Source organism: Macaca mulatta, chromosome 4 (genome assembly GCF_049350105.2).
Source record: "Macaca mulatta isolate MMU2019108-1 chromosome 4, T2T-MMU8v2.0, whole genome shotgun sequence".
In the NCBI taxonomy this organism is placed as follows: Eukaryota; Metazoa; Chordata; class Mammalia; order Primates; family Cercopithecidae; genus Macaca; species Macaca mulatta.
Genome location: NC_133409.1, coordinates 145200215 through 145215506, shown reverse-complemented (window position 1 = coordinate 145215506; position 15292 = coordinate 145200215). Strand labels below are relative to the sequence as shown.

The 15292-nt window shown below is 50.0% G+C and overlaps 1 long non-coding RNA gene across 1 annotated transcript; it reads right to left on the bottom strand.

The window, feature by feature from the left end:
- Positions 1–8173: 8173 nt before the first annotated feature.
- On the bottom strand, positions 8174–14894 carry LOC144340393 (uncharacterized). Its single transcript, XR_013416459.1, has 3 exons — positions 14615–14894; positions 13713–13827; positions 8174–13624 (listed from the first exon to the last, which is right to left on the bottom strand). It is a non-coding gene; the product is annotated as an uncharacterized LOC144340393 (long non-coding RNA).
- Positions 14895–15292: the final 398 nt, after the last annotated feature.

The window sequence follows — 15292 nt, the reverse complement described above, 5'->3', positions numbered from 1 at the left end:
GGAGTTTGTGACCAGCTAGTCAACATGGTGAAACCCTGTCTCTACTAAAAATACAAAAATTAGCCAGGTGTGGCGGCGGGCGCCTGTAATCCCAGCTACTGGGGAGGCTGAGGCAGGAGAATCACTTGAACCCAGGAAGTGGAGGTTGTAGTGAGCTGAGATCACGCCACTGCACTCCAGCCTGGGCAACAAGAGTGAAACTCCATGTTAAAAAAAAAAAAAAAGGCCGGGCGCGGTGGCTCAAGCCTGTAATCCCAGCACTTTGGGAGGCCGAGACGGGCGGATCACGAGGTCAGGAGATCGAGACCATCCTGGCTAACATGGTGAAACCCCGTCTCTACTAAGAAATACAAAAAATAGCCGGGCGAGGTGGCAGCGCCTGTAGTCCCAGCTACTCGGGAGGCTGAGGCCGGAGAATGGCGTGAACCCGGGAAGCGGAGCTTGCAGTGAGCTGAGATCCGGCCACTGCACTCCAGCCTGGGCTACAGAGCGAGACTCCGTCTCAAAAAAAAACAAAACAAAACAAAAAAAAAAAAAAAAGAAGAAAAGAAAAGGAAGAGACATCAGGGATGTGTGTGCAGAGGAAAGGCGGCAGTGAGAAGGCAGCCGTCTACAAGTCAAGGAAAGAGGCCTCAGGAGAAAACAACCTGTGACACTTTGATCTTAGACTTGCAGCCTCCAGAATTATGAGACAATAAATTTCTGTTGTTTAAGCGACCCAGTTTGTGGTATTTTCTTATGGCAGAAACTAATATAGCAACTAAACTAGCAAACTAATATAGATACTGCTACTCAAATTTAGCTCTTATGCTTTCTTAGAAGGAATTTTCTTAAAACAATGACATACCATTTCTTGCATATCAAATTGGCAGAGATTTTTAATTAAAAGATAAACTTAGTGCTAGTAAGGACATGGAGAAATTGACTTTCTCAATCACAAGGGGTTGGAATCTAAATTAGTACAACTTTCTAAAGGAGATTTGGCAATACATATAGAAAGTCTTTAAAATCTACTTACTAACATATGGTAATAGCAAAATATTGGAAATAACCTACGGCAGATTGTATTTTCTAAAGATGGAAGCACTGGTATATCCCATTTCCCATGCTCTTCATATAATGTGATGTTAGCTTCCTCCTTTGAGAGGTAGGGTCAATTCCCTCTGCTTGAACCTGGGCAAACCTTTGTAGTTGCCATAACCAATAGAATGTGGTGGAAGCAAAGGTGTGTGGCTTCCAAGGATAGGTTATAAAAGGCATCACAGCTTCCGCCTCAGCTTCCTGGACTGCTTCCAGAGGACACTCCAGCAGCTCTGTGGCGAGATCCACGTAGAGAGGAACTGAGTCCCTCTACCTATAGCCAGCACCAGCTTTCCAGCTGTATGAGTAACTCTAGACATAGATTTTCTTGAGTCGGGTATGGTGGCTCATGCCTGTAATTCCAGCACTTTGAGAGACTGAGGTAGGGGACTGCTTGAGCCCGGGAGTTTGAGACCAGCCTGAGAAAAACGGTGAGACTCCCATTGCTACAAAAAAATGAAAAATTAGCCAGGCCTGGTGGCACACACCTGTGGTCCCAGATACTAAGGAGGCTGAGGTGGGAGAATTGCTTGAGCCCAGCCTGAGCAACATACTGAGACCTCATCTCCAAAAACAGTAATAATAAGGCCGGGCGCGGTGGCTCAAGCCTGTAATCCCAGCACTTTGGGAGGCCGAGGCGGGCGGATCACAAGGTCAGGAGATCGAGACCATCCTGGCTGACACGGTGAAACCCCGTCTCTACTAAAAAATACAAAAAACTAGCCGGGCGAGGTGGTGGGCGCCTGTAGTCCCAGCTACTGGGGAGGCTGAGGCAGGAGAATGGCGTGAACCCAGGAGGCGGAGCTTGCAGTGAGCTGAGATCCGGCCACTGCACTCCAGCCTGGGTGGCAGAGCAAAAACAGTAATAATAAATATTTTTTTAGAAAGAAAGAAATAGATCTTCTAGTCCCGGTGGAGCCTTCAGATACCTTCAGCCTCAATCAGCATCTTACTACAGCCACATTAAAGACCCCAAGTGAGCACTGCCCAGATGTATCCTTCTCAAATTTCTGATCAGCAAAAACTGTATGAGAAAATAATTTTATTGTATTTCTTTTTTTTTTTTTTTTTTTTTTTTTTTTGAGATGGAGTCTTGCTCTGTCGCCCAGGCTGGAGCGCAGTGGCATGATCTCTGCTCACTGCAAGCTCCGCCTCCCAGGTTCACACAATTCTCCTGCCTCAGCCTCCGAGTAGCTGGGACTACAGGCGCCCGCCATCGTGCCTGGCTAATTTTTTGTAATTTTAGTAGAGACGGGGTTTCACTGTGTTAGCCAGGATGGTCTTGATCTCCTGACCTCGTGATCCACCCGACTTGGCCTCCCAAAGTGCTGGGATTACAGGTGTGAGCCACCGCGCCCAGCCCATTTTATTGTATTTCTAAGCCACTGAGCTTCTGGATAATATGTTATACAGTCATATATAACTAATACATAACCATCAATAAGGGACTGTGTCTAGCCAATAGGGGACTACTTAAATATATTATGATAGATGCATATAATAAAATATTATGCAGTACTGACTTGGAAAGCTCTACAAGATAATTTCTTAAGTGAAAAATGCAAAGTGCAAAATAGTATAAAGGATACTGCTGTCTTAGTTCATTTTGTGTTGCTATAACAGAATACCACAGGCTGGGTAATTTATAAAGAAAATACATGTATTTGGCTCATAATTCTGGAGGCTGGGAAATCCAAGAGCATGATGGTGGCATCTGGTGACGACCTTTGTGCTGCATCATCCCATGGCAGAAGGTGGAAGGGCAAGAGAGGGCAAGAGCAAGAGAGCAGAAGGGGGCCAGACTCACTTTTTTTTTTTTTTTTTTTTCAGACGGAGTCTTGCTCTGTCACCCAGGCTGGAGGGCAGTGGTGCAATCTCAGCTCACTGCAACCTCCACCTCCCAGGTTCAAGCAATTCTCCTGCCTCAGCCTCCAGAGTAGCTGGGATTACAGGCACATGCCAGCACGCCTGGCTGATTTTTTTGTATTTTTTAGTAGAGGTGGGGTTTCACTGTGTTAGCCAGGATGGTCTCACTCTCTTGACCTCGTGATCTGCCCGCCTGAGCCTCCCAAAGTGCTCAGATTACAGGCATGAGCCACTGTGCCTGGCCCCAGACTCACTTTTATAATAAGCCCATTCTTAAAATAACTAACCCACTCCCACAATAATTGCATTATCGTGGCTCTGCCCTCATAACCTAATCACCTCTTATTAGACCTCACTTCCCAACACTGTCGCATTGGAGATTAAGTTTCCAACGCATAAACTTTGGGGGACACATTCAAACCACAGCAACTACCATTTGTGGAAAAAAAAAATAGTGGGGTACAGTGGCTTACGCCTCTAATCCCAGCATTTGGGGAGGCTGAAGCGGAAGGATCACCTGAGGCCAAGAGTTTGAAACCAGCCTGAGAAACATAGCAAGACCTCGTCTCTATAAAAATTACAAAAATTAACTGGATATTGTGGCATGTGTGCCTGTAGTCACAGCTGCTGGGGAGGCTGAGGCAGGAGGATCACTGGAGCCCAGGAGTTCAAGGTTGCAGCGAGCTATGATCACATCACTGCACTCCAGCCTGGGCAACATAGAGAGACCTCATTTCTACTAAAAATTAAAACAAAACAAAGCAAAGCAGCCTGTCATAGTGGCATATGCCTATAGTCCCAGCTATTTGGGAGGCTGAGGCGGGGGATCACTGAAGCCCAGGAGTTCGAATTGCAGTGAGCTACAATTGCACCACTGAACTCCAGTCTGGGCGACAGAACAAGATCCTGCCTCTGAAGATACATATATATATATTCTGTGTGTAGTATATGCATATTCTACATATATATATACACACACTATATATATACACACACACACATACATAGAGAGGTATATATGTACATATGCATAGAGATAATACACATATATTTTGTAATGTATATATATACACTATATATTATCTATTCAAAAGTAAATAAAGTTGAACATTTTAAAATAATGCTTTGTCTTTAACTCAGAAGTTTCACTTCTACAAATTTATCCTTAGTAAATGATCATGGCAAAGATTTAGCTTAAAGGATGTTATCACAGTTTCATTTGATACTGTGAAAAAGGTAAAACAACCCCGTTATTCAACAATAGGAAATTTGTTAAATAACTTCTGCCATTCTCGTACTCGGCCACCGTCTTAAATGGCCTCTTAGAAAATGATTCCATGCCCTGTGAAGGGATCATGATACACTAATTGATAAGAAGTTATGACATGCCACCATGTAATCTTATCTTTCAAGTCAATTTAATTATATAAGTGTAGATTGAGATGTAGATTAAGACACAGAGAGGCCGGGCGCGGTGGCTCAAGCCTGTAATCCCAGCACTTTGGGAGGCCGAGACGGGCGGATCACGAGGTCAGGAGATCGAGACCATCCTGGCTAACACGGTGAAACCCCGTCTCTACTAAAAAATACAAAAAAACTAGCCGGGCGAGGTGGCGGGCGCCTGTAGTCCCAGCTACTCGGGAGGCTGAGGCAGGAGAATGGTCTAAACCCGGGAGGCGGAGCTTGCAGTGAGCTGAGATCCGGCCACTGCACCCCAGCCTGGGCGACAGAGCAAGACTCTGTCTCAAAAAAAAAAAAAAAAAAAAAAAAAAAAGACACAGAGAGAGATGAAGATACATACAGAAATCAAAATGTTAACACTGATCTCTGGGAGGTCCAATTACTGCTGATTTTGTTTTCTTCTTTCTCACCTGTGTTTTTCAACAATAAATGTGCTACTTAGTAAAAACACAAATGCCACAAATTTATCTCCTTTTTTTTGTTAAGGGCTCATAGATGATTCTATAAATAGCAGCTCCAGATAGAGAATTTGAAACTTTGTTTTTAAAGAGAACAGAGTTTTCTTTTTTTTTTTTTTTTTTTTTGAGACGGAGTCTCGCTGTGTCACCCAGGCTGGAGTGCAGTGGCGCGATCTCGGCTCACTGCAAGCTCTGCCTCCCGGGTTTACGCCATTCTCCTGCCTCAGCCTCCGAGTAGCTGGGACTACAGGTGCCCACCACCACGCCCGGCTAGTTTTTTTTTTTGTATTTTTAGTAGAGACGGGGTTTCACCATGTTAGCCAGGATGGTCTCGATCTCCTGACTTCGTGATCCACCCGCCTCGGCCTCCCAAAGTACTGGGATTACAGGCTTGAGCCACCGCGCCCGGCCAGAGAACAGAGTTTTCAAAGTCAAAGATGACCAGACATACTTCGTTGGTTAGAGAGAGCTGCCGGGCCTGTTCTAAAAAGTCCTACCATGTCGGTGACAACACTGACCCCCTCCCAGTCCAGCTGACCAGTGGTGGCCATGTCCAGAGGGGACATGTGAGTACAGACTGTGTCCCTAAACTACCTCTAATCAAAACTAGTAGGCATGGGAGGCGCCAGAATTTCCATAAGATGGTGTTGGGACCAGTATCCAATCTGCACTTCCAAAGCCAGCCCACTGTTCGTACTTACATCATAACTTAAAAAGTGGGCTGGGGCCAGCTGGGTGCAGTGGCTCACACCTGTAATCTCAGCACTTTGGAAGGCTGAGGTAGGAGGATCACTTAAGGGCAGGAGGATCACTTGAGGTCAGGAATTCGAGATCAGCCTGGGCAACAGAGTGAGACCCCATCTCTAAAACATTGTTTTTAAGCCAGCCAGGTGTGGTGGCTTGCGCCTGTACTCTCAACTACCCCGGAGGCTGAGGTGGGAGGATGGCTTGAGCCCAGGAGTTTGAGGCTGCAATGAGCTATGATGGTGCCACTGCACTCCAGCCTGGGAGCAAGACCCTGTCTCAAAAAAAATAAAAAATAAAAAAATAAGTGTTACAAGTTGAATTGTATGCCTCCAAAACTCCTATGTTGAAGTCCTAACCCCAAGTACCTCAGAATGTGATTGTATTTAAAGACAGGCTCTTTACAGAGGTAATTAAGGTAAAATAAGGTCATGAGGATGGGCCCTGATCCAATCAGAAGAGGAAATGAGGAGAGACATGTGCAGAGGAAAGACCACGTGAAGAGAAAGAGAGAAGACGGCTCCCGGCCAGAAAGACAGGCTTCAGAAGCCAGCCCTGATGACACTGTGCTCTTGGACTTCCAGCTTTCGGAACTGTGAGAAAATAAACTTCTGTGTTTAAGCCGCCCAGTCTATGATACTTTGTTATGGCAGCCTCAGTAAATGAAGACATCATGTTTCCTAAAGACACTTTCTTTTTTTTTTTTTTTTTTGAGATGGAGTCTCACTCTGTTGCCCGGGCTGGAGTGCAGTGGCGCGATCTCAGCTCACTGCAACCCCCATCTCCCAGGTTCAAGCAATTCTCCTGCCTCAGCCTCCAGAGTAGCTGGGACTACAGGGCGCACGCTTCCACACCCAGCTAATTTTTTGTATTTTAGTAGAGTCAAGGTTTCACCGTGTTTCCCAGGCTGGTCTTAAACTCCTGAGCTCGGGCAATCTGCCCGCCTTGGCCTCCCAAAGTGCTAGGATTACAGGGGTGAGCCACCATGCCTGGCCCTGAAGACACTTTTTAATGTATACTTTATAGAAGACTGAGAAAATGTCCATTGTCCAAAACAAAGGGTATTATCTTCTAGTGGTGCCTCTGAGATATAGAGCTGATGGCCATTATGGGGACTTTGGGCACCTCCAGCCCCCAGGCACCTCCACTGCAGGCTGCAGGTTTGCACCCCAGCCTTCCCAGCAGGCAGAGGTCTAGAAGCAATCCTACCACACCACGAGCCTGGAGATCCCGGGTCGCAGCTCCCGGTGGGGCCCAGGTCCCTGTGCAGAACTGCAGCCTGGCCCTGAGGCCCTGTCTGGTCTCACCAGTAACCTCTGCAGGGACCTTCTGGGACGTGCTTTCGTCTGTCTGACATTCCTATCAGATGGGTCTTCCTGCCTCCCAGACCAGACCCCATCTCTATCCCCAGAGGTTCTAGCTCATTCCCTCACCACCACCCTGCTGCTATTAGACCCAGAGTTGTGGTTTCTGGGCTGGAGGAAATTCACTGTCTCCATATCCCCAGCCTGTCTTCCAAGGGCCCTAGAGGCCCAGGCATTCTTATTCTCGAGGCCACATGCTTCTGTGTGTCAAATATATTCATATGCACCCACATGCATTACATATAATTTACATAAACCATAGGTGTTAAGTTGCAATTGTCTAGTTAACATTTTGTAGTCATTTAATAATTTCACCGTTAATAGTTTACTTCTCTACTTTTGAAGTTAATGATGGTCCCCTCCCTGCTGTGGCTCAGGTGTTGCCATGGGCCTTTGCCACTGCTCATGGCTGGGTCACCTCAGTTATGGACCCAGCTGTGGGCCATGCTCAGGGTCCCTTCTAAGGAACTCCAGGCATGCACTGGTGTGCCTGACCCAGGGGAGCCCTCCAAACCACCCAATATCCGGGTACAATGGCCCAGTCTCCGTGCAGTGCTGTAGGGCAAGAGGGGCGGCCCATTTCCAAGCTGAGATGGCCTCCTCCTCCTCTCTACACTTGCTCCTTGGCTAGCTCACTCACACCTTCGCTTGCTTCCAGCAGATTTTCCACTACGCAAGAAAAGTTAAGGGCTAAGAGGGTCACTCGCCATCATAGAATCCAAAAGTTCTTCCCATTACAGAGATAAGAAAACTGAGGCCCAATCGGGCACGGTGGTTCACGCCTGTGATCCCAGCAGTTTGGGAGGCCGAGGCAGGCGGATCACGAGGTCAGGAGATGGAGACCATCTGGCTAACACGGTGAAACCCCGTCTCTACTAAAAATACAAAAAAATATTAGCCGGGTGTGGTGCGGGTGCCTATAGTTCCAGCTACTCAGGAGGCTGGAGCTTGCAGCGAGCCGAGATCACGCTACTGCACTCCAGCCTGGGCGACAGAGCGAGACTCCGTCTCAAAAAAAAAAAAAAGAAAAAAGAAAACTGAGGCCCTGAGAATGAAGGGTGACCTTCAGGTGCATCCTGGCATTTTGTGGAATTTGAACGTGGAACTCAGCCCTGGGCTGAGGATGAGATTTTGCGATTGTTCGGGGGCACCCGGGAAGCAAAGTGTCTCCACCTTCCTCAGACCGCTGAGACCCTCAGATCCGTCTTCACCCCAGGCCAGTGGACTTCTCCCAGCTTTGGTTGTTGTGTTGCCTTCTCTCAGCAGCACCCTGCTGAAGCCGGCGGGGGGGCGGGGGGGAAGGCTGGAGTTTTGTCCCAGGTGCTGAGTATCTAGGGTTATCGGATTACAATTGAATTTCAGATAAATAACAAATAAGTTGTTTAGCACGAAGGTGTCCCAAATGTTGCTGTTTATCTGAAATTCAAATGTAACTGGGCATCCTGCATTTATATTTACTAAACCTGGCCACCTTGTAAGTATCCCTAACCCTCCCCCCTGCAGCTGTGAGTTTTTCTGCCACCAAACAGCATGAGTCACACAGCTGTGGACCTCCAGGCAAATGTTTTTGAACAGAATAGCATCACGGTTTAGGGGAATCCCCTCACTGTCCCCATAACACATGCTTCAGCAAAGCAAAAACCTTAAAACAACATCTCTGGGAGGAAAATAAAGAAGGCACCAAGAGTTCCTAATGACTTGGGGAAGGCCCCAGCCACGGCCACATTAGTGCAGCCAAGATGGCCACGACTGGATGGCTGGATCTTCACCTCTGGGAGAGGCACAGCTGGCTTTGACAATCGTGGGAAATTGGAGACCAGACCTTCCCAGCCAACTCCTGTCAAGGTCTGATACTCGTCCTTCCCCACCTTTCTGAGAAGAGGCCTACGAGGAAGAATGGGCTCATGGGCTGTGTGAGCCGAGCAGGTTGCTTGATTGTGGGATCATGATTGTATCTTTATCATGGCACTACTGTGGGGATTATAGGAGGAAATTAATATAAAATGCTTGGCCCAGTACCTGGTGCACAATAAGCACTTAGAATCAATGGTGACTATTGTTATAAGAATGTCAGGACATGCACTTGGCCATCAAGCCAGTGAGTCTTCTGAAGAGGGTGTGCTTGGAATTATCTGGGCGCCTGTGGTTTGCTGCCCCTCAGAAAGCTGTGAGCCTCCAATATAGGCATATCCCCTGGACTGGAATCTGCATTAAGCCAGTGTCATCTGTCAGCTCTTTGTTTGGGTTAGTTGTTTTTTTGTTTTGTTTTGAGACAGAGTCTCGCTCTGTTGCCCAGGCTGCAGTGCAGTGGTGCGATCACAGCTCACTGCAGCGTCGACTTGCCGGGCTTTAGCTATTCTCCCACCACACCCTAGTATCTGGGACTACAGGCGCACACCACCACGCCCAGCTAATTTTTTAATTTTTTAATTTTTTTTTTTTTAAGAGACAAGGTCTCACTATGTTGTCCAAGCTGGTCTTGAACTCCCGGGCTCAAGCGATCCTCCCGCCTTGGCTTCTCAAAGAGCTGGGATTATAGATGTGAGCCGCCGTGGCCAGCCCTGGGTTAGATTTTTAGTCACTCATCAGGGTCTTGAGGAATCTGGACTCAGAAGAGTTCAGCTTTGAAGGTGTAAGAAGTAAGTTTTCCACCTGGGTGCCCCCAAGGGTAGCAGGCCATACTTCCTAAGTGTGTGTGTTGGTGGGGGGGGCGGGCATCAAGGAGTGTGTCCCTGGAGGAGGGAGAAAGGAGGGGGCTTGGGAAGGGGCCTGTGGAATGCACGTGTCTCATTTCCTCTTTCGGCATGTCCACTATGAGCCCCAAAAAAGGAGCTTCGGTTAGAACTGGGGTGAGGAAAGCCCCCAAAGGTCAATCTCTCTTCCTTTAACACTTGGCTCTACTGAGGGCCCGGGGGTTGGAACACCCACCTTCTTAGAAAGAAACTGAAAGGCCTTAGGAGAAACTCCGCCACTTCCCCTTCCTTGATAAGAGGAACTTGGCGTTGCCCTGACAGGAAAGTCTTGGTGGGGCTTCTCGGAAGCCGCCACCGCTGCACTGCTGAGCAAAACCACAGGCCAGGGGCCAGGCCAGGGGCCAGGTAGTGAGGACTGGCCATTGATAAAAGTCGCAGGCTCCATCTAAGCCCACGGGCAGAACTGGGGAGCTGCCAACATTTCCTCTTCCAGCACCACCTGCCAGCTCCTGTTTGGGAGCCACCAACCCCTCAGCTCTGCCAATGGGTCCCTCCCCACTCTCACCAGCCCTCCAACCAGGGTCGTCCTGTGTCTGCGTTCTGACCCGCAGCTATGCCCACCATCCAGCAAAGCTCATCCATCCAGCCCCCAGCCCCCAGAGAGGCACTGAGTCTCCCGTGGGGTCCTGGGGGACCTCACAGGCACGCGGAGCTGTGTTTTGGAATAGGTCACACCATGTGAGCTGCTTTGGATGGCTAGTAGGTTAAGAAAAAAGGTCTTCTGCTGGGCATGCAGGAATACTTGACTTAACGGTGACTGCCGTCTGCTGCGTCCATTCAGAGATCAGAAACAGGTTTTTCTCTGGGACTGGGGATGCCTCTCCCCATCCCTGATACATCCCAGGGCAGCTGCTGTGGCAAGGGGGACAGTGCACAGGGACAAATCACATCCCAGGCCAGCCCCAAAGGGGCCGAGAGACCCTTGGGTCCTAAAGGGTCCCTAAGCTTATTTCTACTAAGCTTTAGTATAAACATGTCAGGATGGTGTGGCACCGTAGTCCGGCCACCACTGTGAGGACAGGGTCCAGCCTGCATGGCCTTGAACAAGACCTGTGCCAGGGACCCCTGTGCTCCATTCCAGCTCCTCTTCCAGACTTTGCTGTGATGAGCCTCTGCCCCCTTCTCCCAGCCCTCTCCTGCTCACCCTGTGAGACGGAGCCCCAGTCCAGATGGGTAGGGGCTGCCTGCATGACCTCACTGAGTATATCCCCCAGGGACCCTTGTCCGCATCACTTGGTGGTTGCTCTGACCATCACCAGGCCTGTAGGCTCCCGGGTAACAGCCACAGTGGGTTTGGCAGCTCTGGATGAACATTTGATGAGGTAATAAGTAAATGGGTGAATTTAGTGCTATCTACCAGGCCTTGTGGCTGAGAGCCCCACGTGCCCACATGCTCAGACATCCACGTGTGGGCAAGTGCACCCGCGTGCGGCAGGAGAAGACACGTGCACGCCTGCCATGGTGTCCCTGAGACGTGTGTCTGTGGATCTCTGCGTTTGTCCCCAGCATCACCCATGACGCCAGCCAGCAGGTGGCGCTGCGCCCCTCCTCTGCGGGTTCGTTGGTCCAAACCGCCGGCGGCTGTCAAGACTGAAGGGGCCTCAGCAGGCACAGGGAGCCCAGCTCCCTCCTCCCACCGGGGGTCAGGGCTGCCTGGGTCTTGTGGGGAATCAGCCTGGTCTTCTGACCCAGCAGCCAAAACCCTAGTCCAACCCATGTGTAGGGCCATCTGTGTGCCCAGCGCGGAACTGGACCCCGACCCCGCAGGAGGTACTGGCGTCCATGCAGCTGCAGAGCTGCAGAGCGTGGAAGTAAAGGCATGGGCTCGCACTCGCAGCCCTGCCTCTGCTGGCTGTGTGACCTCGGGCAAGTTCCTTAACCTCTCTGAGCTCGTTTCCTTGTCTGTTAAGTAGGAATCATGGCAATCTGCAAAATGAAATAATCAGTGTAAAACATTGGCCACAGTGGGGCCCTACCAAAAGGCAGCAGTTCTCACACTTTAGGTCTGGAGGGCTTTTGAAAACACAGAGGCCCCGCCTCCAGAGGAGTGGCAGATTCAGTAGGTCTGGGGAGAGGCCTGTGACTCTGCATTTCTAAAGAGTTTCCAGGTGGTGCTGATGCTTCGGGCCTGGGGACTACACCGTGAGGACCAGTGCATACAGGATGCTTGGTGGCAGTCAGGAGAGACCCACAGGGTTATACACAAGGCAGGAAGCATCAGCCTCGAAGACATAGAGGGGCAAACTCCAAGGGCTGCAGGGGGCCCAAGGGGGGACATACTCCCATGATGGGGGTGGCCGGAGGGGGAGAAGGAGGGGCCTCTGGACCTGGCTCTCCCCACCACAGCTATCAACGTAATCCCCATCCTGACTGCACCTGCCGGCCCTGCCTGGAGGAGGTGGACCCTGGAGCCCTGGAAAGGATGGGTTAGTTGGCTCTCAGTTCCTGGCTTGGCAAACACTGTGCTCCAGCTTCTAGGAACTCACATTTTCTCTCTTTTTTTTTTTTTTTTTTTTTTTTTGAAACAGGATCTCACTTTGTTACCCAGGCTGGAGGGCAGTGACTCCATCATAACTCATTGCAGGCCCAACCTCCCTGGCTCAAGCAATTCTCCCGCCTCAGCCTCCCGAGTGGCTGGAACCACAGGTGTGCACCAATGCAACCAGCTAATTCTTTAATTTTTTGCAGAGACAGGGGTGTCACTCTGTTGCCCAGGCTGGTCTCAAAGTCCTGGACTCAATCGATCCTCCCACCTTGGCCTCCCAAAGTACTGGGATTACAGGTGTGAGCCACCATGCCTGGCCCCTTTTTTACATACTAGTTTCAAGTCAGAAAGGTAATGCATGTCCATCTTAGAACATTAGTACAATGTAGAAAACTGTAAAGAAGAAAATGAAAATAGTAATCCAAATTTCAGTCAGTCAGAGCTAATCAGCATGTCCATCTTAGAACTTTAGTACAATGTAGAAAACTGTAAAGAAGAAAAATGAAAATAGTAATCCAAACTTGAGTCAATCAGAGCTAATCAGTATGAGTCTATTTCTTTTTCTTGTCTATGTGTCTACCTCATGCATACCATGGTATCCACTTGACATCGTAGCATAAGTGTTGTCCTTTGATGTTAAAACTCTCAGAAATGTGAATTTAAGCACAGCACAACAATCCAGTACAAGGTGCCAGACTATATCTGCTTGACTTAAACACTCCCTACTGTTGGACATGCAGGCTGTGTATTTATTTATTTGGTGATGATAAACAACTCCCTGTGAAGGGCTTGATGCGTCAGCACTGCCTGCATTTCAGATGGCTTCCCCAGAGGAACTTCCTTGCAAGGGATTCACTGGGTCAAAGGGCATCAAAGTTTAAAACTCCTGATACATATGGACAAAATGCTTTCCAAAAATGTGCCGGCTGACGGTTCCACCCAGGGTGGGAGGGAGACGACAGCCTGCTCAGCCCAACTCACATGAAACCCTGTTTAGCCCAATTCATGACATCTGAGATTAAACGAGGAGGCCCAAGCACCCAGGCAGGGAAGAAGGGCCCAACACTGTCCAAACTCCACATTGGTCAACCTGCAGAGTGCCATGTCCCATGCCACACTCCAGTTAGATGTGGCACCTCAGGCCAAGCATGACCTGGGCAGAGCTGCCCTCCTGCTCTTGGAGCCAGGATTATTCTTCAGCCCTCACTTTCTTTCATACCTCATGTCCAGGATGTCTGCCAGTACCGTTGGGGCTACCTTCAAAACATCCCCAGTTGGGGATGGTGGTGCACACCTGTGGTCCCAGCTACTCAGGAGGCTGAGGGAGGATCGCTTGAACCCAGGAGTTCAACGCTGCAGTGAGCTATGGTCGTGCCACTGCACTCCAGCCTGGGCAACAGAGTGAGACTTCACCTGTAACAGATTAATTAATTTTAAAAACTCCACATCCTGAATGTCACCACAGCTCCCCACTCCACTACTACCCTGGCCCACCTCTCACCTGGTTATCTCAGTAGCCACCTCTTGGATTCTCTGCCTCTCCGTCACTTGCCCCCTTAGAGTCTGTTCTCCATAGAGTGTGTTCTCCATAGCAGCCAGAGAGATCCTTTCAAAACCTAGGGTACATCAGGTCAGTCCTGAGCTCACAACCGTCCAGTGGCTCTTTCATGCGGGGTAAAAGCAAAGCCCTTACTATGACCCACCAAGCCTTTAGGACCTGTGCCTCCCGTACTCCCATCACCTCCCTTACCTAATGTCCTGCCACTCCCCTGCACCCACTCAGCTCCCTGGTGCTCCTCAGAACACCTCCAAGTGCATTCCTGCCTCAGGGCCTTTGCACTTGACATTACTCCTGCCTGGCATATTTCCTCAGGTATCCACAGGGCTCCTCTGCTCAACTGTCATCTCAAAACAACTACAAGCAAATAGGACCTGCTCTGGGAAGGCCCTCACTGATCAGCCCGTCTGAAGGAGCGCCCGGGCCCCTCTCTCTTCCATCATCCTGCATCGTGCTTCCTCACTCTGCGATTATTCTCTGCCCTCTCCAGTAGAAGAAAGCCTCCACAGGGCCGCACTCTGTCTGTCTCGTTCACTGCTGCATCCCCGGCACCTGCCGTGCCGCCTGGCTCCCAGTCGGTGCTCCACCGTACATCTGCTGAATGTTGACTTGAATGGGAGATTGCACTGTCTGGGTATGTGCATGTGGCTTCCCCTGCCTGGGTGATACCTTACTGTCTCTAAGGTCCCCAGCTTGCAGATACTGCCTGGCACTTAGTAAGTAGCCAGGTTGGATTCGCTGTACAAATGGACACATGAAGAGGGAAAGGAACTCACAGCAGAGCAGGAGAGACCACGGCATGGGGGTCAGGAAACTGGAATTCCAGATAAACCCCTGCCACTCACCATCAGTGAGGCCTTGGGCAAGTCACTTCACCTCTTCGAACCTTGGTTTTTCACCCATAACATGGGCATGGTGACCCCTGTGCTGTTGGCCTCACAGGGCTGTTGTGAGGATTACATGACAAAGGCAGGTCAGCCAGGCACAGGGACAGCCCTGCTCAAGCTGCAGCTCTCCCACGAGGCTCCACCTGACACCTCACCTTGCCAGGCCAACCACTCCTTTCTCTGAGCCCCCGGGGAGCCCATCATAGATTGTGTGTGTGTGTGTGTGTGTGTGTGTGTGTGTGTGTGTGTGTGTGAGTGTGCGCGCGCGCGCGCGCACGCGCCCTGCTGGTGTTTTTATGAAAGCTATATTTGTGTGACTACCCTCCCCAAACTGTGTCCCCCTTGAGATGGGGCCTGCCCCACCGCCTTTGCGTCGTTGGTCCCACCCCGTGCCCGGCAGCCAGGAGTGCTCCTGGGACGCCTGATGACTGACCACATACATTTGTTGAACGCTATCGACGTATGAGTATGATGTGAGTAACTACAGGTGGCGGCTTTAGGCCTGCACAGATGGCTGGGGTGAGGCAATTCAGCAAGGGGCTATTTGGGTTCTGGGGCAGGAGGGCCTGGTGGGGCCTCAAGTGCCCCCCCTCCCGGAGGAAGGGAGGGAGGTGGTGCTGGACTGGCCAAGTTCAC